Below are 22,604 nucleotides of genomic sequence, written 5' to 3'. Positions count from 1 at the left end.
TTTTTCACACAGAGAAGTCTACTAAACATCCAGAGCTGAAAACATTCACCTTCAAATTAATACCAAAAAGCAGGCAATGAGTGTATGTATACACGTATGGATTATTTCCATAAACCTTGTGAAGCAGAACACAATGTTTCATTTACAGCTGCTATTTTTTTTCAGCAGGAACTGTAGACAAGCCCAGGAAAAGTAGGAGTAAATAAGTTTCTAAACAAACACTTACAGAGATTCTTTTTAACAGGACCAGACAAAACATTCCTTAAAGTTGCATTTACAAGCCCAAGCTGACCTCAGGCACCACACTGAGTATGGATGAGAACCTACATGGATACTGACCTTAATAATACTACAGGGGCAAATTTTGCATAGGGGAGAGTTGCTCTTGAACAAATGTTTTCCAATGTATTAGGCATAGAGAAGCTTTTTTTCTGCATCAAGAACCACATGTCACAATCCTTAAACTGTTTCTTTTCTCGAGCTAATACACTGTGGACAACAAATAGAGGATGCCCCTCGGTGTTCCTCTTTGAGGTTCCCATCTGTAGTTTGCATGAACAATGAAAATATATGGATTTCTTTTCCCCCTCAAAAATTACAGTCACATGCAAAAAAAAATATCCTAAGTGATTAAAGAGGCCATCAACACTAAGAAGTTCTGATGGAGTTTTTTTCTGATGTTAAATCAAGTGCCACAGAGCCCACACTAATGCAAAAACAGGGAGAGCTGAGGATGACAAGCAGCAGGAATGGCTGTGTAAGATGCATGAGAATCCAGGAACAAATCTGGTGACAGGTCTAATTTAACACAAAAGGAAATAAACACTAATTCCACACTTATCAGGCCTTCCTAGGTCTAGTTATGCACATAGAATATAAAAAGGAAATGAGATATATTTAACTGTGCATCCCAGCATCAGTCTCAGTTGAGAAATTTCACTTGTGACCCTGAAACATCTGCAGCCCCTCTCTCAACAGGAAAACAACTTTAAGGTCATAATTCCAGGCAGAATCACTGTCCAGCCAGGCACAGAATGATGTAGGATTGTTCACTTGTATTATACCACAGCCCAGACATTTTCTCCACATACTCCCGGACCTTTTCACCCACTCAGGAGTAAACAGGCAAAGGGAAGAGAGCTGGTCTACAAAAATAGTAATGGTCTACATCTCAAAACCCTAACTGTAAATCATCTCCCTGATAATAATGAAATGAACCAAAAGTTTAATAAGATTGGACACATTTAATTCTTTATACTCCACAGATTAAAGAACAATTAAGAGGCTGGAAGCTGAAAAGTGGCTTAAGCTAAAGTTACACAATTTTGTGGACAAAATTTATGTGGCCACAGGAAAGCATTTACATATTTAATATAGGATATTTTAAATAGGTTTTTATTGGTCTAAAAAGAGTGTCTTGAATAGATTATTATTGCAGTAAAATGCTTGCTTTATACCTGAGTAATGAGATCACCAAATGTAAAAAAGCCCACATGCAGAATGTGCAGGCTTTTGACCATTTCTCTCTGCCTCAAACTCCAAGTTGCAGAGCTTTAGACCACCATATTCAATTAAATCAAATTCAGACTATCATTTTCTAATACTTTCTTACAGTTAAATCCAACATTGGCCAATGCTTACCAGGTTACAATGCTAAGCAATTCAAGTGATAATTACAATGATGAATGTGCAATCTAATGCCCGTTTGCCTTGATTTATATGAACCATCACATATAAGCCTCATGCATCCATTTTAAGTCACTGGGAAGGATCATATTTTTCCTGATCTGAATCACTGTTTGGTCTGCACTTAGGCACTTCATTTTTATATTTTTTCATTAACCAGAATCAGTCTTTGCACATAGTGGAAGATGCCTGGGGCTGCACAGTCCTCTGCAATCTCAGCAACTGGCCCTCTCATTCCCTGTGATAGCTACGCTGAACAAAATAAGATCAACCAAATTTCCAGCTGCCCTTCTAACTGTGGGAGAAACAGATCAGCCTGTTCTTCTGAAGTAAAGGTCCCAAAAAGGTCAGCCTTTCATACAAAATACAGATCATTAACACTGGATATACAACTATTCTGATGCTTGCTTTTTGTTTGCATAACCGAGATTTGATTTTACCTATTTCAGGATGTTCTATACATTATATATATGGTCTTTAAGGTCTCTTCCAAATCTTTCTATGATTCTAAAAATGCCCTAAATTAGTACTTTCATGTACTACTCCTTGGCTGGAAATAAAGCTCAATAATGTAGAGAAATTATGATTTTTATTTACAACACCATAGTTTTGTGGTTTTTGTACACTCCTTTGTGTACTAGAGAGGCTGAATGAAATCACACCTGCTTATATGCAAACTCTCACATTATGTGAGTTAGATGCATACACAACACAGAACAACTGACTGCTCATTCCTAAATGTGTCCAAATTCCAATTAGAATAAAATCATACAATTCTCAAGTATCTGAAAAGATAACTACATTAAATGATGAGAATTCCAATGTCAAAGACCCACTTTGAGCAGTGCTTTAGCCTGATTTGCACTCACCTTTTTTCAGAGACTAACTGTAGAAACAGCACCCTAACAATTATAATTTGTGACCTTTAAACATAAATTATAATTTCTTAGGCTCATTCTTTCATATTCTATCCCATATTCTTCCAAATAAAAGCTGCCCAAAAATACTTTGCATGAAAAACTAAATGTTCCCAGTGACAACTCTGATCAAGTCATTCTTTGCACATGAACACTGAAAGATGCAACAACAGCAAGAACCACTAGTTATTCTTATAACTTCAAGACTAAACCCTAAATATAGTATGTTTTCAAATTCTCTTTCCCAAAATTCAAGTAATATGTTCATCGCTTTAACTGAAAGCTAGCAAAGTACAACTTGTATTGTGCTGCAGGCCATAAACTGAATGTTCTTTATTTGAGTCATGGTTGGATGAGGATGAAAAGTAGTTTTTGAAAATTTACAACAGTTTTGACACTACTGTGTGTTTATCATTACAAGTTATCCCTCTCTATTTATCAGACTGACTCTAGACCTTTCACTACCTTCAAAAGGACAATTTTTATCAATTCTTCATGTCCTTACAGCTAACCACAGGAAACTGCACAGAATACACAGAAAATCCCTAGTTGAGAAAGAACACGGATAAGAGAAGGACCCCAGTGTGTGCTTCACTGAGGCAAGGGAGTCTATGATTTAAAAGTAACATTAAGTAATTAATTTGTCTTTAGCACAGCACTCAGTGGCATTTTGCTACCCTTTACCTATGCTGAGTAACCATTCTGCTACATAAAATATGTTCCTAAGGAAAAGGAACTTAGAATTATTGGAAGCCCTTTCTCCTCCACCCTAAAGTGACACATCACCAGCACTGCTTCCAGTACTTCACAGTAGAGAGCTATATTTTGCATGTGAATCCCATGGAAATCTTTATTTCTCTACCCCAAGCAAAGCATTCCTCAAAATAAAACTGTTCTTAGACTAATTTCTGGGGAGTATTTGGGAGGCTTGGTTTCATACAAAACAGGTTGTGCTTACCTGCCTGTGATGATCTTTGTTAGTTTTGTTAATTGAAACACTGGATTTACAGTTGGAAAAATGAAGTCTCAATTATGGAGCAATTTCAATACCTAATCTTCTAAATTCAACTTTCCAAAAGATGGAATTACCAGCCCTCATGTCAGTCTTTACTGACTGCACCAAGATGCAAATACAGGCCTACAACATGACTACATTATTTACTGCAGGATAAACACCAGCCTGCAGGAAACATCCCTGACATCAGACTCTGCAGGTGCCTCAAGGAGCCACCATGACTACAAAGAATTTTTTTAACAGAACCTGAAAGGGCAAGGAGAGCCTACAACTGATTCTGGAGCTTCCCAAATGACCCCAGGGTGCTAAATCACAGGCAGAAGTGCAGATAGTCTGTCACTACATGCAACAAAGCTTTGCAGGAGCAGGAGCAGGAGCAAACAGAACCCTTACCTTTCTGCAAGGTGCCATAGTTCCAGCTTACGGGTAAGGCAGCATCAGAGACAAGAGACTGCTACTGTTTTCGAAGACTCAAGACTTAAAGGCTTGGCTAGCAAAAAATTTTCTCCCCCTTTTTTATCAGGTACCCCTTTGTGTGGCATAACACAAAAAGCTTCCAACTTAGGTGATTCTTCAGAGGACTTCAGGGAACACCTGAAGATCTTGCAAGATGCTAGACAGCAACACCAGGGCGTGAAACACCTACACTGCAATGAGATCACCTCAAACAAGATGTCCCAGCTTGGACATACAATTAAATGTCCCATTAATTTTTTTGCATATGTGTACAAAGACTTCACGTGCTTACACAAAAACTCAGCAAATTAAAGCTATTATGACATGAGCTACAACACAGCATTTTTCTACCTAAGAGGAAGAATCAACCAATGTTTCTGTAACTTCTTTTCCCACGATTTAAAATGGTTTCTGTACACCCTCTTTGTGAAATAAGCTGAGTAATAATTACCTCATCACATTTTCCAAAAACTTGTCACTGTGCACTGCAGACAAAGAAGAACCACTAAAACTTCTCTCAAAGCAAGACAGAAGCAAAATCTTAGTCACTTCTCCACATAACAGAAGTTTTCCAAGCAGTTTACCAAAAAATCAAGACATATTATTTCTGAAAGCAAAATAACACATTGCACTTGGAAGATGTGTGCTCTCCATACTGATCAACACCTGTTACATACCTGAAGGGGTTTCTTGAGCAAGCCAAGTCTCCCCAGGTGGTAATTACACTGATCAAATCATCCCCACACATGTTGAAAAAATGGAAAGCAAGAAATAAAGGTAGTCTTAATGGATCAACAGCTTCTTCTGATTTCATGCAGCATGTGAAAAGAATAAACATGGAAAATTCTGGCGATACATTAAGGCAATTCTTACACCCAAACAATTTGATAATGTAACACTGAGTATGAAGCCAGTTTTTTTCATAAATAATGATCTAAACAGAATACTAGTCAATTCACCAAAAGATATCAAAGATATCCCTTTATTACAAATGATCCAAGTATCCCCCTTGAGGCTGTGGCTATCAGAAAGCATTTAGTTGGCTCTCCAGCCAATAATTTTCGGATCTGTTTTATTAAGAAACTGTAACACATTTTCAATAACTTTTAGCTTTGCTATACAGAGCAACAAATAATTTCCCAGAACCCTTTGGAAAAATCTGACATGCGAAATGATTTTCCAGTCAACTTGTGTATTATTAAGATGAAAAAAAACCCCATATATCGGATCATTTGATCACTGGAGAGAATGGCAAAGTATTGGGAGCTTCAGGACAGATGGACGAACTTCAGGTCACATAAAACACTACCAAGGCTGTATTTGAAGAAAAATGTGAAAGTTTGTGAAAGCGCCCCGGGTGAAAATACTTTGTGTTGCTAAGAAACATCATCCCTGATGATGGATGAATTAAATTGTCTCAGTTAGCAGAGCCAACACCAGGCATCCCTCGTTTATTAAGAGAATGTTTTCTTGTACTGGTAATTTATTTCAACAGCTATGTACAAATAAAAAGCCCTACCTTAAAATGAAACTGAGAATTTCAAACTTGCATAATTAATGCTACAAAACAGACTAGAGTTTACATCTTGAACAGAATTTAATAACTAACATTTAACAATGTAAACTCGAAAAATGAATATTAATACATCCAGACTATTAAGAACTTATTTTAGGATTGTATGCAGTGAATTATACTGTTCAACTCCCAAAATTACTCTATGTACAAACCAGTGAAGTGCAAAACTCTTCAAATATTTCTAAGCACCAAACATTATCAAGATTCAGGTAATCAAATTTTAAACATCACTGAGAGAAAAGCATATTCATTTGTCAGGTATTGTTATGATGACAACAACATAAAAACTATGCACAAAGAAATTATGGAAACCACATTCTTTGGTCATGTGGACATTGTCTTAATGTTTCATCTAGTTACTTTTTTAATGTCTTACTTACTGTTTCTCCTTCAGGACAGATTTTTGAAATTAGAGAAGTCAACCTTTGCTTTTCTGAAGTGTTTGCTGTTGAACTCCCACAGATCATACCTGCTTTGCCTGCCAGGCACTGCGCTCAGTGAAGTTCTTTCAGAGGTACAGATGGAAAAGAGGAAGGCCACCAGCTCCTCTCTTCCCACCAGCTGCACACCAGGCCAGAGGAGCTCACCCACCTGAAAGGAGAAGGAACAGCAAGCACATCTCACCTGGCACAGCCTTCAGAGCAGGACACAAGAACAAAGAAGCACAGCAAGTGGGGAGCCCCAATATAAGAACAGTCCCAAGGTCAAGAAGTAGCTCCATGACTGCTGCTCAAAAATGAGGGAAAGGGCAGGGCTTCCTTCATAACTCAGAGAGGAATATGCACTCAGAATATTCAGAGGAATAATGCCATTCAGAAACCAACACAGTTGGCGCACTGAAAACAAACCAAGTGCAAAGACCCATTTTCCAAGAACACAGTTGGCAAAGGGGATAGTCATTAAAGAAAATGAATTTTCATTTGTCTGATGCCAAGGCTTTGGGGTTTTTCTTCCTACTTACTAGATTGTGTTCTAATGGAGATTTCAAGTTGTAAGTCCCAAATTTTAGCCCTACAGAGTCCAATTTAAGAAAAAAGGTGGAAAGCCCTCTATAAACTGTTCTTTGGATCGCATCACAGCTTCCAAGTCAGAAATTACCACACACAGCTACATGCCAGTAATATACTCAGCTAGTCAATACACAGAGGCAGCCACAGAGGCTCTTCATCCCAAATAACCCCACCACGGAGCAGAGTTACCACTGGAGAGCCCAAGGAGAAGTATTTAACAATGATACCAATTTGGCTGTGCGAGAAGAGATGTGTTTCCTGTGGGCCTAATAAGGAAGAGCTTTACAATCTGAGCAGAAGCCTTTCAAAACCTCAGAGGACATGTCTTATCTGCACCACTTCTGCTTCTGGAATCCCAGAAATCCTGAAGACAGAAGGCAGATCAGACTGCAGCTTTCCTAGGCACAGATGTTGCAATCACATCTGCCTTAACTGTAAGCCAGAGTCTTTGTGTCTTCCCAACTCTGTCAGCATCTCTTAGTTGCTTTAGTTTTGGAAATGCCAGGGCAGCGGATAAAAGTGTTTCTGATCACATCAGGTGTAGTAAAACACCAGCATAAAGACATCTGCAGATTATATTCCAAGCAAGTAGCAAGAAAGAAAAGGCTTTGAAGCAGAGAGCATTTCTTCCCCTTCTCCCTTGTCTATGTGTTTCATAAAATAACATTTCAAATCTCGAGATCTGATTTATCAAAGTTGTTTTGGTTTTTGTAAAATGTTGATCTAGCAGCCATGAAGAATGACCATTTGTGGGTCAGAAATAGAAGCATAATTAAAGATGATTTTTACACACCACTCAGAGAAATTGAGGCACCCATGGACGCAGATCCATGCAAATATTTTCCAAGCTTTTTTCAACTCATTAAATATCCCCTCCCTAAACACCTATAGCTACAAGGTGTCAGATTTTATTTGTCCCATTTCAGACTTCTCAATGCAAAACAGACACAGACAGAAAGAACCAAGACCAGCAACACCTTGACCAAAGACAATGAGGGAATCAGAGCACAACCCAGCTATGCTATGACCAGTTCCCAAGGTTGGGTCTGAAACAAGGTAAAGGTCGCAGGACTCTCAATATAATAGGCTTCCTCTTGGCATTTTCAGTTCAGGATTATTTAATATTTTAATCACTTGGATGATGAATAATATAATTGCAAAATTTGGCAGTTATCTCAGAAATGCTGCAAGCATTCTGGGAAACAGAGTCAGAATTGAGAAAAGTGGGACTAAGGGATTAACAGCAAAACTGAAATTGGGGTTTTAATACTGAATTGACTGCCAAAATTGATAAATCATTCAAATTTATAATAATAATGATAGGAGCATAATATGAAAAAGATGGTAAGATTTACTCTGCTCATCACAGATCCTAAGGCTGTACATTACACTCCGTTTCAATACAGGTGTAGGAAACGAGCTTAAAAGAAAACCTAAGCAATCTGGGGGAGTTAAACAAGGAGTACAAAAAAAAAAGGTAAAGAAAGATGAGACAAGCTTCAAAATAGGTTAACAGCAGTTACAAGAATCATGCCTCACTACTGCAATATCCACTGCATTAAAAAAAAAAAAAACAACAAAAAAAACAAGAAGCTTAACAGGTTAGGAAAAAAAAAACCAGAATAGTATTAGAGGAAATATGCTACCTCTAGGAATAGTTAAACAAGGGATTAGGTTATGGAGGGGTTACACAAATCTCCACTGATTGTTTTTAAGACCTGGTAAGAAGAAGTGTCAGGAATGGCCCGTACATCTCTCTCTGGCTTGACACTGAACTACACGCTCACACATCCAGTACAGGGTCTCAGCACAGAGCAATGACCTCCCGAGATTCCCGTTTTCTTTCCTAAACTTAAAGGCTGCACAAGTTTAGGCTCCTGCCAGGCGACTCAGCAGGTGACCTGACTGCTCCTTAGAGCTCCAAGCAGGCTTTTGATATCTCTCTTTTCTAAATAGCCCAGGCAGGCTGTGATTGACAATTTTCTCTCACATGAAGCATGCTACCTTAAATGTGGAGTACTCAGAATGATCCGCCAGGGAAATAAAGTCAAAGTACAGAGAAGGCAACGTCAACCAATCCCAGGAATCCAGTCCTGGGAAGAAAATCACAACTGCCAAACTGGGCAAGGATGCACATCCCATTAGTACCCAGAAATACAGATAGTTTTCTTTTCTAGCACCTCCTATAAATAAGCCTTAATAAAAAGAAGTATTTAACAAAGTACTTAGAGAAATAAGGAGGGAAGGTTTGACGTTCCTAAGCTTATTTTCACAGCGGTATGAAAGGAAATGAGGTAGAGTCAGAGCTAATTCTCCTTATATAATTTCACATGGAATGATTAGTTCTGCCCCAACAGTAACAGCTTTCCAGAGGGTCCTACTTGTCGCCAAGATTGCATACAGATGCTCTAAGTGTAGCTTCCCCTATTCTCTACTGACAACCAACTTAAAAGGCCAATATAATATTCATTTTGCTATAGAATGAAATTCACAGCATGAATAGTAAAATAATGTCAGAGCTACCATGAAACTGCAGTTGTGTGTTGGGGGCTGTGACTTTTAAAAGTTTAATCACAAAATGGATTCATGGAGAGAAGCGTGCAGAGCAGCTTTGTGCTTCAGCAACATCCCATGGCCACTAAGGACATCCAAGAGCTGTGACTGGACAAGGAGAGGGCAAAGGCACAGAGGGGCATTCAAGTCACATGCCCTGCTGAATATTTTCCTTTAGAAGGCAGGTTTCAATCATTACTGGGTTAATGCCCCCCTCTCTTAAGCCTGATTAGGACAGACATTCCACATGCTGAAGGTGCTGGAATTCCTAAGTCACCTGGGTCGCTTCTGGGTGAAATACCAATTACTGGGAATTCATCTCAACAAGGCTCATAAAAAACAAGCCTTTAAAGACACCCCTCAGCCCAATGGTGAACATATAACATGGGTAATCCTAAAACTCTTTGCAAAAAAAGACATGTAATAGGTATTAGTACTCTTATAAAGCACCGCAGCACTTTGTGTTTAATCCTTAAACAGACACTGGTAGAAAAGCCATACTCAGTTCCAAAATTTCTACTGCAAATTTCAGTTCATCTACTATTATTCCTGGTTTTTAATAGATTTATAAATTTCAAATATACAGAATAGTAAATTTAACTATCAAGGAAAAATTTAAATCACATGCCAAAACAGCATGCAAAATAATAGCGTACAAACTTTAAATGTGTGTACTTTGCAGTTTTTAGCACAACCATTTGTTTTACAAAAGACCTACAGATTAAATACAAAATACACTATTAGTTTTAGGCACAAGAACAACCAATTTTTTATGCCTTGCCAGAAATAATGACTAATTAGGGCAGCACCACCCTGCAGTCATTTCCATAAATCTTGCTTTTACATTTAAATCACAACAAGAAGAAAACTGACTTAACAACAACAAGAGCATATTTCTCATTAAAGTTTTCTTAAAGCAAGATCAGGACAAGAAATTATTCTGTAAAGTCAACAAGCTGATCTTATTGTTTATTTGGAGAACTTTAACTCAGACCAAACACAAAGTTGTACTCAGAAATTTGCTGCATTAAACTGTAATCAGCCAGGCAAAACTTTCAACTGGGAAATCATAAAACAGAATTTTACAGGATCTTGATGGATTTCTTATTTAGCAAAGAAATCATCTCACAGCACATTCCTTGTGTAAACCTTGAAAAGAATCGGAATATAAAAGATGCAATGTGTTCAACTACTTGTTCAATTTTTGGTTTTGGGCATATTTGTATGTAAATATTAAAGCAGAAAGATACATAGGAAATACAATTCAGATTAAATGAGAAGCTGTACTTCAATTAAGATTTTTGTTTTAAAATTATGGGAATTATGGTGCTTCTGAGAAATCACTTCCTTAATTATATATACTAGGCAAGATACTTAAAACATTTCATTTTCATAATGCGACAGGGACTTTGTTTCTCTTTTATTTACAAAGGTGTCACCTGGTAAATAAACACCAATAAAACAGAATCAGGATTTATAGAATCACAGACTCCACAATAAGATTATTAACACACAACTCTGAGGTTAGCTTTTTTCCTCCCCCAAAACTGATTGGAAAGAACAGGATAAAGTGGAAACGGGAAAATTTTCTAAGAGGCGGTCTAGAAACGGAGCTAAGCCACACCACCACTGCTCTGGCTAATTATCCATTTTAAAGCGTTTTAAGCATTCCCAACTATTTCCTTTTGCATGCACGCACAAAGGTTTGCAATATTCTGGAAGTTCTTCCATGCAATGGCTCTACAACAGGTCTGTTTCTAATATGTGCATTTCATTAAGCTTTAGGGGGATTAACCAAGATTCTCAGTTCTTGAGGAAAATAAGGCATGGCAACATTGAGGTCTTCAGCCTTCGTTCCAACACGCTTGACCGCTGAATATTGCCAGGGTGAGTCATGCCCAACATGGGACATGGATTCCATCCCAAGAAGGAATAAAACACTGCATCATATTCAATCTGCATCCAATTACTTAGGCGTGAACTCAAAGGGTGTGTTTTTATCTCAATGACAGCTTCTAAAAATGACAGTGAAAGAAATCTTACACTCTGGATGGTGTTTTATCCATCAAGACCATGACCACCACACATTTTCTGTTGCCAGAGGCATGGCCAAAGTGACCTTCTTAAGAACCACTGTTACACCTCCAAGAAGAAAACGTTCCCATGGTATTCAGGGCAATTTCATACTTGTACCATTGAGCATCAGTAACACAGACAACCTGCTGCACAAACAGGCACTGACTGCCCAAAAATAACCTTGGAACAAAACTGGAAAATAGTATGTGAAGCCACACTGGTCACACTGGTGTAGAGCCACAATACATACAGATGTTTTCAGATGCAAAACTAATTAAATTCCCCTTTTTTGGGTCACCATAACATTTTTTTCACAACAATTCAGCAAATGACATATGTAATAAATTTTACATGTTTGATTATATGCAAAGCTATACACACAAATATTTAAATCAAAGTTGCTTATCCAAGATCTACTTACTTCAGGATTTATGTATCACAACTGTTTGTGTTCTTTGTGTTGACCCTAAAAAAATAATTATTCACGGGAAAAAATACAAACCACCCTTAGTGCCTGGCCTTGCCTGTTTTCCTCCAACTTCTGCATTTCATCATTAGTGTTACATACTTCACTGTTAATTTTAGACATTCCTCCAGCTCTCATTTGGACATCAAAGAGCTACTCATACCCAAAATACCAGCAATCTGAAATACTGGCTTCCCTACTTATTGTCATTTATAACTTGAAAAGATCTTTGATTTCTTGCCTACAGGAAATACTGCCGATCAAAAATAAAACATATATATGCTCCCATGAATTCCTATAGATGGGGTCCAGGATTTAGGATAATAGACTGGAGACGTGGTTTTCAGATTTACATTTCCTACTCTGCCTGGTGCTTCACACGTTTATTTTTACTTTCACATCTGACATGCAGCAATATGGCCAGCTAAGGTGTACGTTTAAGACATCCTTTGATATAAATCCACAGAGATGTGAAATTCACACCGGGCTCTGTGTCCTTGCAGCACTCAGGCCCCACTCCCCCACCGATAACTGCTCCACTTACAGATGGCTGGGGGCAGCCCAAGGCTGGCTCTCCACAGCCCCTTGTTAACAATTCTGCCATCAAAGATTAAGGTGACTTTCTTGCTTTAAAAACTTGGTAGAGAACATTTCTCACATACAAATAAAAAAAAAAAAACAACCAAAAAATAAAACATGGTGGCCAGTTTCTTTCCTTTTCTGAAATGCTTGCTGCATGACTTCCTAACAGCCTTGAGTTTGTATTTACAGTTTGCTCTTCATTTTTTTTTTAATTATAAATAATATTATGTTACACAAATAATTCCAAACAATGAGAGACTCACTCTGTTCAAGTCAACAAACCATTTGCTTTGGTTTTGTTACTACTCCCACTACACAGCAGCTCATGTCTCAAGCAATGGAACAGTCAACATTTTAAGATGCTGTTCTTTATACCAGTATCATAAAATAAAATCATTAAACAGTTCAGGTTGGAAGAAAACTTAAAGACCATTTTATTCCAATTCAAATTTATTCCTGCCATGGGCAGGGATATCTTCTACTAGACCAGGCTGCTCCAAGCCCTATCCAGCTTAGCCTTGAACACCTACCACTACTAACATAACAATAACTCTCACACCACTAAAAGTTTTCAGTGTATCTCCCTACAACAGAGCACACTTCAGTTCACACCAGATTGCATATGTTACATTTGTGAACCAAATTTTTATAGAAACAGCAGTTACCACTTTTATTTAACCAGGTAACATCTCAAGTCTATGGACAAGACTTCCTCACTGCAATTGGAACAACTAATCCAAGACAGTATTCCACATTAAATATTTGCTCAAAAGCTGCAGGATAAATGCCTTACCCCCACGGCTCTCCCAAGCTCGACTATATGGGATTGTTTTGGATAAACATATTCTGATTTTGTGAAGCCAAACAACAAGATGTATAGTTATTTCATTTCCTTTCTGTAAGTTATATTCCAGCTTACAAACAGTAAGGAATTTAAATACAGCAAATGGTGCCAGAATTACTGGCCTTCTCTATATCAGGAAGTGCTTGGTGTTAGCACAGCTTCCAACAGTCATTCAGGTTTTTCACAAGGAGCTGATTCTAGGAGCCCTGAGTGAAGGAAAGAATACAAAAATTGTGCTGGTTTGATGATAAAATCATCTATTTAGACACTTTCACCAGTGCAGGACATTGATCAGAGACCACAAAACTTCACTGCTCTGATCAAAATAGAAAGTTAGAAGCTCAACACTGTAAACTGGGACGGAACCCTAAAATGCTCAAGGCATGTGGCTCTGAGCTACAGGCTCAAAGCACTTTGCAGTCACAGGGTGTAGAAAACATTTATAAAAAGTGAAACCAGGAACTTTTTGTTTTCATATTCTCAAATTTTATTGAGCAGAAATGTTTGAGGATAGTTTATTGCTTTTACCGGCCACTCTAAAATGGGCCTCCAGCCAGCCAGGTCTTTAAAATATGTCTATATCTTTGGTTTTAAAACAACATTAAGGAAGTTGTATAATTTTAACACTGGAGTCTGAGCGACTTAGCAGCAAAAGCGACAGGTTTCAGCTGTAACACAGGCACTTTGCAAGTTACGGGCACCACTTTGCAACAGCACCTGTTGCACTTGGTATTGATCCTAATGCAGGCAAGGGTTAATTAACAGGTGTTTAACTCATGGCACATCCCAGGAGACTCAAATTCAGGTGTACCAGATATCAAACTGTGCATTTTATCAGCTGAGGGAGGAATTTGGTGCCCCATTTGTGAAGTACCAACACTCTGAGCTGAGCAGAGTTTTCCGGCTAGGTTCCACTGGCACTGTCATTCATAAAGGGGAATATTGACCAGAAAGCTTGTAAACAAGTCAATTACAAAACATACTTGCATATTGCTACAGTTGTAAACACCAAGGTGTTTACACTGTATTGAGAATACTCTTCACTTTTTTACCCTTTCAATTTCACACAAACTCAAAAAAACAGGACTAATTTAAAATCCTATCTCCCCTTAATAGATTTGTGCAACCTGGACTCACAGTATTTGAACTGGCTTTAGTACACCTGGACTTTCAAAAAAGGGGAAAAAAGATGAGGCAAGATTCTACATGAGGCCTTGAAAGCCTCAATTAAACTTCAGTATCGTACTTTGTATAGAGGCTCTTTACATAAAAACCCTATCATGGTTAAGATTTAAGGTTAACCAGGTGAATAGAGTCCAATAAAATAGCTCTACTGAATTTTACCAAGCCACTGTTATAACCCACACTAAAATCTGCCATTTGACTTTACCTATTTGGCTCAACTCTGAACCATAAATTAAGCTTCAAACTCTTTCCTACACTTCTTAAAAAAAAACAAAGTGCATGCTTTTGCACCTTAAAAGGTTTCTCTCCTCTAGTCTACTACTCCAGTCAATGCAGTCATGTGTTAAAAGATTTGTGCAGACCTGACAAGTCCCATTCATCCCAGACACACTTTCCTAAAGTTGGGATGTGTTTACAAAGTATATTTAAGCAGCTCCTCTGCTGCAAAGTGTTCTATTCCAGGGTATACTTAGCTTGTAATAATAAAACAAATTTCCTAAAATCCACACATTTTGTATAAGTAGCACTTTTAATGTTTTTGTTTTCCGTCTATAAAACTTGATGGAATGCCAAAGCTAAGGGTGCAATTTTTCCAGACAGCTTCACCAGCAGAAATGTTCACACGAATAAACATTTTAATTTCGATACTGGGAATCAAACTGGGTTCAGATTTTGCCCCTCCCTTTAACTGCTCAGAAAAAGCAGTCCCTGCTCTGCACACCTTGCATGTCAAAACAGAAGGGCAAAAGAAGAGTGTCCGTACGGAACAGCCTCCCCACGGGCACTCGGACCGGCCGGGCCCCGGCGGCGGCTGCGGCGCGGGGCCCAGGCCCGGCCAGGCCGCGCTGCCCGCCCGCCGCAGGGCCCGCACGGCCCCGGGAAGGGGCCGGGGCAGCCGCAGCCGCTGCCCGCGCTCCAGCCCCGCCGGCAGCCATGTTAGAGCGGCGGGAGGCGGCCCCGCGGCTCCCCGGGAGCGGCCCCTGCCCGCCCGCGGCGCCCCGGGGCACGGCGGGGCCGAGCTCCCCGCCCAGCCGCGGGCCCGTGCTCAGCGCGGCCGCAGGTGCCGGGAGCCGCGGCGGGCGGAGCCGGCTCCTCCCCTGCCCTCGGTTCCTCTCGGCTCCCCCCCCCCAGCGCAGCGCAGCTCGCCCGGAGCCCCCTCCGCCGCCCGTCCTGCAGCCGAGCGCCCGCCCCGCTGACCCCTTCCCTCCCTCCCGGCTGGCGCGGGCGGCCCCGCTCTCACCCCACCCCGAGGGCGCTCACCTCTTCCTCCTCCTCTTCCTCCTCCTCCTCACTCCCTCCTGGAGACCGTCGGCAGCGACGCGCCGGCGTCCCGGCCCCTCCCTCAGCTCAGCGCCGGCCCCCCCTTCCGCCCCGCCGCCCGGGGACCCTCCCTGCCCGCGGGCACCGCGGGACGGGCCCCGGGGCTCGGCCGCCGCCAGCCCGGCTGCCGAGCGGGTCACGGGGAGAAGGAACCCAGAGAGAAACCATGGAACGGGAAACGAGCCGTGCGAGGAAAGCGACGAGCGTCTTTGCAAGAGTTTTGGGAGCAGGGAGGGGTGGGAGGAATAAATCGCAAGGAGTTACGCGCCAGGTGGGCTAAATAAAATAAATATATAAAATTAAAAAAAAATAAAAATAAAATAAATAAAGAATACAGTTTTCTGGGAGAAGCAGCTGAAAAGAGTGACAATCAGGGCTGTTGCCAGTTAGATATGAGTAGGAGGTGTGTGTTCTTTCCGTAACTCAAGCCTTTTCAGGTGGTGCAGCTCCTGGGAGAGGCTGAGCAGGTGTTACCATAGAATCATCATAGATTTGTAAAATGGTTTGGCTTGAAAAGGACCTTAAAGACTTACTTGTTTCAATCTCCACGGCCAGGAACACCACCTACTAGACCAGGTTGCTCCAAGCACCATCCAGCCAGACCTTGAACACTTCTAGGGATGGGGCAGACACAACTTCCCTGGGCAGCTTGTTCCAGTGCCTCACCATCTTCCCAGTAAAGACTTTTTTCCTAATATCTAATCTAAATCTGTTTTCTTTGAGTTTGAACCTGTTCCCCCTTATCCTGACAAAACGTGGTCTTGTAAGTTGTCTCGTCCTATTTTTCCTGTAAATTGCCTTCAGACACTGGAAGGTCACAACAAAACCACCCCAAAGTCTTCTCTTTCCAGGCTGCACAATCCCAGTTCCCTCAGCCATATCTCACTGGAGAGGTTCTCCATCTCCCTGATCAACCTGGTGGCCTCTTCGCAGGTGTAATTGTTACAGGTAGGTGTACCAACCCTCTTTTTGCCCACAGTGAATAACAAACCTTCCCAGCAAAACTATTTTAGAGGAGAAATGTTTTGTCACACTGACTCACTTTAGTGTGGTGTTATCTCTGGTATGTAGACAGAAACTTTTCTTTTTTTTTTAATAGGAAGTCAAATGAATAGCACCTAATAGAGTAACAAAGCAGAATTTCCAAAGACTACGGCTGTGAGAAGCATCAACACCAGTAACTTGAGGAATTATGTATTTTTTTTCCCTACTTTGGCTAGTCAGTGATTATGAAAGAGTGACGAGAAGGCTGATTTGCATGCGAAATACCCTTAGTATAAGGCAGCCTTTTGTTTCACAAGTTTTAGGTTCAAAAATCCTGGTAAAGTTGTTTTACAGTAGCTTTCCACTGTCCTGCACCTCTGAATTCCTCACACTGCAAAGCTGTGGAAATATGAAAACATCATGAAGGAGACAGTTCTTCATGGGTTTTACCTAGGCAGAAGTGGTAAGACCTGAAAAGCTTTTAATATTTATCATGTGCATTATAAATAATTTTATAAGGTTGTGTCTCTCAGACAGAGTGACAGATGAAGAGGCCTCCAGTCCAGCTGAATGATTTGTCCCTGGCATGTGCTGGAATGCAAACAGGATGCTTTATCCCCAGTTTATGGATAGAAAAATTGAGGCAAGGAAGTGAAGGCATTTATTTTCCAAGTGTAGAAGTGCTCATTTGTAAGCAGGCAATTTAGTCTTGAACTTTTTTCTCCTTTTTTTTGAGGAAAAGGACCGTGTATATACAGTTCCCATTGAAACTACACTTGAGGCACCCAAGCAGAAAGACTTTGGCCATACTCTTTTGGGGTCCCGCAGCCCTAATCCCATGTTCTAATTGGCCAGTAATCTGTGGACAGATATTGTAACAGTTCCTTTAGAATATTTTTCTACTTCTCACTCATTTGCATACTAATGGCATAAAAATAGGCACTTCCTGCCAGTAATTAGTTGGAGCCCAGGATTTAAAGAAAGAAAAACACCACAGCATTATGGTAGATGGATGGTACTGAGGAAGCTGCAAAAAAGAGTCACTTCTCTGGTGCTCAGAAAGTGCCTTTAATTTAGAGTTCAAGGCTGGCAACTCTGTTACCTCTGTGTGACAAGGATTAACTGTTTGGTTGGCCTAATAACTTTGCCTCTAATGAGCCCCTCTAATTTTTTTCATGGCAAATCACTTGATCTGTCCTGCACCCAGGCTCACTGCTGTAAAATGTTTTTTCCTTTTTTTGCCTTTTTCCCATAAGGAATAATGCTGGCAGTGAAGTCTGTGAGTGGAGTTCCTTGTGGATCACCATGACTCAGAGCAGCACAGAGGCTGCTCAAGGGTTGCACACCTAATGAGGCACTGTGAAACCCATACTGCATCAAATCATGTGAAGTTCTAGGCTAAAAGAGCCCTTTAGGAGCTGCATGTAAATATGGGGTTATTTCATTTCTCACATGTAGACTCGACTGCAAACCAAGCTGGTGATAGCTGGAAATTTTCCTCTTGTGTTATGGCAACCGAGGTAACTTCGGGTTTACGTATCACAGAATCATGGAACAGTTTGAGTCAGAAATGACCTTAAAGATCATCCAGTTCCAAGCATCTTCAGTGAGATGGTGAAAATTTATTTTGCTGCTTTCATTCCCCCTGATTCTGGAGATCCTCAGTACATGGAGCTGCTGGAGTGAGTCCAGCAGAGGATACAAACATGATTGAGGAGCTGGAGCATCTCCGTTTTCAAAGAACCAGGGGATGGATCCAATAAAGGGTGTTTATGCTGCTTAAGACTGAAACCTGCAATTCAGAATAAATATTTGGTTCTAATAACAAGATCCAGAATCATAGAAAGGATTGGGTTGGAAGGTACCTTAAAGACTATCCAGTTCCAACCCCTCCTGTGATGGCCAGGAACACCTTCCACTATCCCAGGTTGCTCCAAGCCCCATCCAGGCCTGGTCTTAAACACTTCTAGGGATGAGGGAGGCACAGCTTCTCTGGGCAACCTGTGCTAGGGCTTCCCCACCCTCACAGGCAATAATTTCTTCCTAATATCCAATCTAAACATATAATCTTTCAGTTTAGAACTCTTCCCCCTTGTCCTGTCATTCCAGACCCCTGTCTGAAGTTTCTCTCCAGCTCTTCTGGAGCCCCTTTAGGCACTGGAAGGGGTGGCAAGGTCTCCTTGGAGCCTTCTTCAGGCTGAACAGCTCAGCTCTCTCCATTTCTGGAGATGCTCCACCTTTCTTACACCTTTTTATTTTCCCTTCCCTTCATCCATCCCACTTTGTTGCTAATCTTATAATGTCAAGCATGTGCCAAACTCTCTATTACATTGTGCTGAACTTAGAAGTGAAATTGTGTTGCTTTTTTTTTTTTTTTAAATCTTGAAAAGCAAACCTTGTGAAGCTTGTTTCCAGCAGAACTATAGTGCCAGAAAGTATTTTCCTGAAAACTTTGAGACTGTAGCTTATTAAAGCACAGATCCTTAAGATGATTGGGTCTATTCCATTAGTAGATTTATAAAGTGTGCAGACTGGATAAACAACAGTGACAGCTTGGGGAAGTGTATGCACCTGTTTATTAAAAAGACGTTAACAAGGGCAAATCTAAAATAAGAACATGTACCACAACCCAATTTTCAGCAAATTTTTATGCATGCCTACACTTAAGGTTACCAATGTTATTGGCAATTTCTCTCTCTCTTTTCTCTCTCAGAAGTACACGGCAACTGATGAGCACGGAGCATCTGTGGCAAAGGAAAAAAACACCATCTTCAAATTTTGAGGAGCAAACATGACCCTTTCTTTTTCTACTGTTTTCCACCCACATTCAGTTAGTGTGAGAGAAGAAAGAAAATTAAAAAAAAAAAAAAAAAGCAGAAATACTCTCTTTGCAGGGAAGGACTGAAGAATCTATTGTTCTCTCATTCACAAGCAAGTGCTTTCATCACCTCTACTTTCATTTTGCTCTATATCATAAGTGACAGCGAGTTTTCTATATTTTGCTGGTATAACTTAGAAGGGGTCACGATTCTAAAAGTTCTCCTGCAGAACTGAGTCTTCTGTTTGGATGTATGCAAATTCTATGGCTCTTATGCCACTTGTACTTTGCAGATAGGTATAATCGTATGCAGAAATGGAGATTATATGTGTACATGCAAGTTTTCAGAATTAATCAACCAAGAATGTACAAAAACTACAAATGCCTTGCTGAAATTTGGCTCAAAATAGATTTATGAATTAGCCTGCTATAGCAGCTTTCGCTCAAGGTTGCTAAATACAATCCATTATTATAAATAATTAATGACTTATAATATTTGCATGACGATGGAGCTTGGAGCAACCTGGTCTAGGAGAAGGTGTCCCTGCCTATGGCAGGGGTGTTGGAATGAGATGGTCTTTAAGGTTCCTTTTAACTGAAACCATTCTATGATAACACTATTGCCCTAGAAAAGCATTTTGTCAATATATCCCAATCTTGGGAGGACCTGATGGTACTTTTGTCTACATAAAATTGCTGTAATAGCATTTTTTATAAGTATAAATTGCTGTCAGCCTGGACCCCCTCCAGGATTAGATCTTGATCCCCAAAGACATAAAAGTGCTACCACCTCCTTTTTAGATATTGAAAACAGGAAACTGCATGGGTTTACCCAAGTATAACCAAGTAAATAATTAAAATTTAGGCTCCAAATTTGTCAAGTGTATTGCAAGCACAGTCACAAACGCTTTGTGGAGTCACCTTCATGTCAGTAGTTGATGTGAATATTTTTGAAGACAAATAAAAGCCCTGGACCTGCCTGAGTCCAGTGTTTCAGCCCATGGCCAGGGTACAGAACACATCCCTCAAACACATCTGATTACTTCTGTTATGAAATGAAGCAAAGAGTCCTTGAACATTTCTCACAATTCAGCAGGCAAAAAAAAAAAAAAAAAAAAAAGCAATGTTTTACTGCAGTCTACCTTTTACTAGAGCTTGGTACAATAGGATGTGATTATTTTAGGAACATTAAAAATATCTACTATCTTCCTCCCATGCTAGGTAGAATAGTAGTCTGAAGTAGTTTTGCTTTGTAATTTTCTGAAACGAAGAATTCTGACTTAACCAAACCTCTTCAGAAGGAAGCTGACTGATATTATCTTACTTCCCTCTTTTCTTACTGTGGAATTGTTGAGAGAATGCCAGCTGTTGCTACTTGTCATCACAACTTTCTAGTCCATATTATTGCTTGTTAGAGGCAATAAATGTTAACCAGCAGACTACTTAAAACTGACCAGTGTGCAGAATTTGAGTGCATGGGTAATAAAATTAAGACATTGTATATCTGGGTCTGCATTCATTAATTGCACACACACATAATACCTACCTTCTGAAAAACAATTCTCAAAATAACAAATCCTTTATCTGTCTTCATGGTATTTGTTCAGCAAATTTTTTTAAGATTTTTATTTCTTGGATGCTGTGCTATACAAGGGAATGAATGTGTCTGCTTTTCTTTGAGGGGATTGCAGCAAGAGTCACAGACACAGGTATTGCCAGAAGTGGGAAAACTGGGAGTGGCAGGACGATGAAATACCAAGGATGATGATCACTAAGTATTTTTGGCTCCAAACAGGCCTGTTTTGCCCCACATTCATAGTAATAAGAATATATAAGGTACCAAGTTAGCTGAACTGGGTGAATGGATCTAATGTACAGCTGATTCCTCTCTGGGGGAAGCTTTGATTCTGGGTTTCAAAGGGGACCCTCTCAGTATTCCTAATGATTTTTTTTTTTTTTTTGCTACAAAGCCTGGCAGTCTTATAGAGTTGTTGGGGACTCTGACACCAAGGAAGTGTAGCCTACAGAGCTGGAGCAAAAGACCTCATACCACTGCTGCCCACTACTCAAAAAGGCAATGGTATGAGTACAACCCCCCCACAAAAAAAAAAAAATAAAGAAAAAGTCAAGTTCTGAGAGCAGATTAACAAAGCTGTTTGCTATTATGGACAAAAGCAGCAGGGAAAAAAAAAAAGGAGAGGAAATGGGCTGTATTACTGTGAGTTGGCACAGAAATGAAATACCAGGCTGCAATTTATGTATAGTAATTGTTCACGAAGCATTCTTTGGGTTTTGATAGTGACTCATTGTGTTCTTTCTGACCTTTGATGTACAGGATGGGCTGCTAGAAGACAGAGGAAGCCACAGTAAGAATATAAAACTTTATTAACTTAAGATTTTGTTGGTTTGTTGCCTTTTTTTATTATTGCTTATTGGTAGGTAGTATCTCTGGAAAAGACAAACAAAGGCATTTACCTTAAGTCCTCATGGGTTTTGCCATCTCTCCCAGGCTTTTGTAGTTGAACAAACAGTTGAAAAATAGCTTTGGTTTTAAAAAGGAAATTTGCTAAACAATTGGTTGCTGACGTTGATTACTGAGTTCTGAAAAATAAGATAACTGATTGCAATACTATTGTGTTAGTACCTCAGGTAATAAGCAGCATAAGCCCTGCTCTATACAAGACACAGAGAAAAGTTATCAAGAAGATATTCTTCTGAGTGAATGTTTTACGTTTTAAAGAAAATTGTGGAAAAAAGCTTCCGCAGACACAACAGACTCTTCAGCACCGTTAAGTTCCATTATGTAAATCCATAGTGATGTAAGCCAGACACTGTCAAGTTTGATACGCCCCAAATTTGACCTAATTAGCCATTTGGTTGTTACTTTTTTCAAAGCTTGTGCAACTCAGCTCAGTTCAGGCTATAGATGCTAATTGAACACGTAACCTACAGGTGCTAAAGGATCCTTACAAAGGAAGGCCTATCCTATTAGGAATGCAAGTCAAGGCACAGGGTCATCGGCTCGGATGGTGGGGATGGGAAAAGCAATCCTATCTACAGCTCTCTTCACATGGCCATGTTATTTCCAGGAGTGAAATTCAAATTCAGGGTAAACC

General features: G+C 40.0%; 1 protein-coding gene and 1 long non-coding RNA gene across 9 annotated transcripts in view; one reads left to right on the top strand and one right to left on the bottom strand.

Moving 5' to 3' along the window:
* Nucleotides 1-15,743, bottom strand: part of QTMAN (queuosine-tRNA mannosyltransferase) — a 181,983-nt gene extending 166,240 nt beyond the window's left edge. For all 8 annotated transcript variants that reach the window (XM_014249646.2, XM_088059051.1, XM_014249645.2 and 5 more), the window contains exons 1-2: nt 15,627-15,743; nt 6,120-6,241 (exon numbers count right to left, since the gene is read on the bottom strand). The gene's annotated coding sequence lies outside the window, so the exon portion shown is untranslated. The remainder of the gene's footprint in view (nt 1-6,119; nt 6,242-15,626) is intronic.
* Nucleotides 15,744-16,237: 494 nt separating this feature from the next.
* LOC148183825 (uncharacterized) lies at nt 16,238-19,491 on the top strand. Its single transcript, XR_015773064.1, has 3 exons — nt 16,238-16,362; nt 16,538-16,634; nt 19,384-19,491. It is a non-coding gene; the product is annotated as an uncharacterized LOC148183825 (long non-coding RNA).
* The last annotated feature ends 3,113 nt before the right edge of the window (nt 19,492-22,604 follow it).

This window comes from Pseudopodoces humilis, chromosome 8 (genome assembly GCF_049639895.1).
Source record: "Pseudopodoces humilis isolate 2021_Gansu_Grassland_sample_001 chromosome 8, ASM4963989v1, whole genome shotgun sequence".
NCBI classification, from domain to species: Eukaryota; Metazoa; Chordata; class Aves; order Passeriformes; family Paridae; genus Pseudopodoces; species Pseudopodoces humilis.
This window is presented reverse-complemented; position numbering and strand designations above follow the sequence as displayed.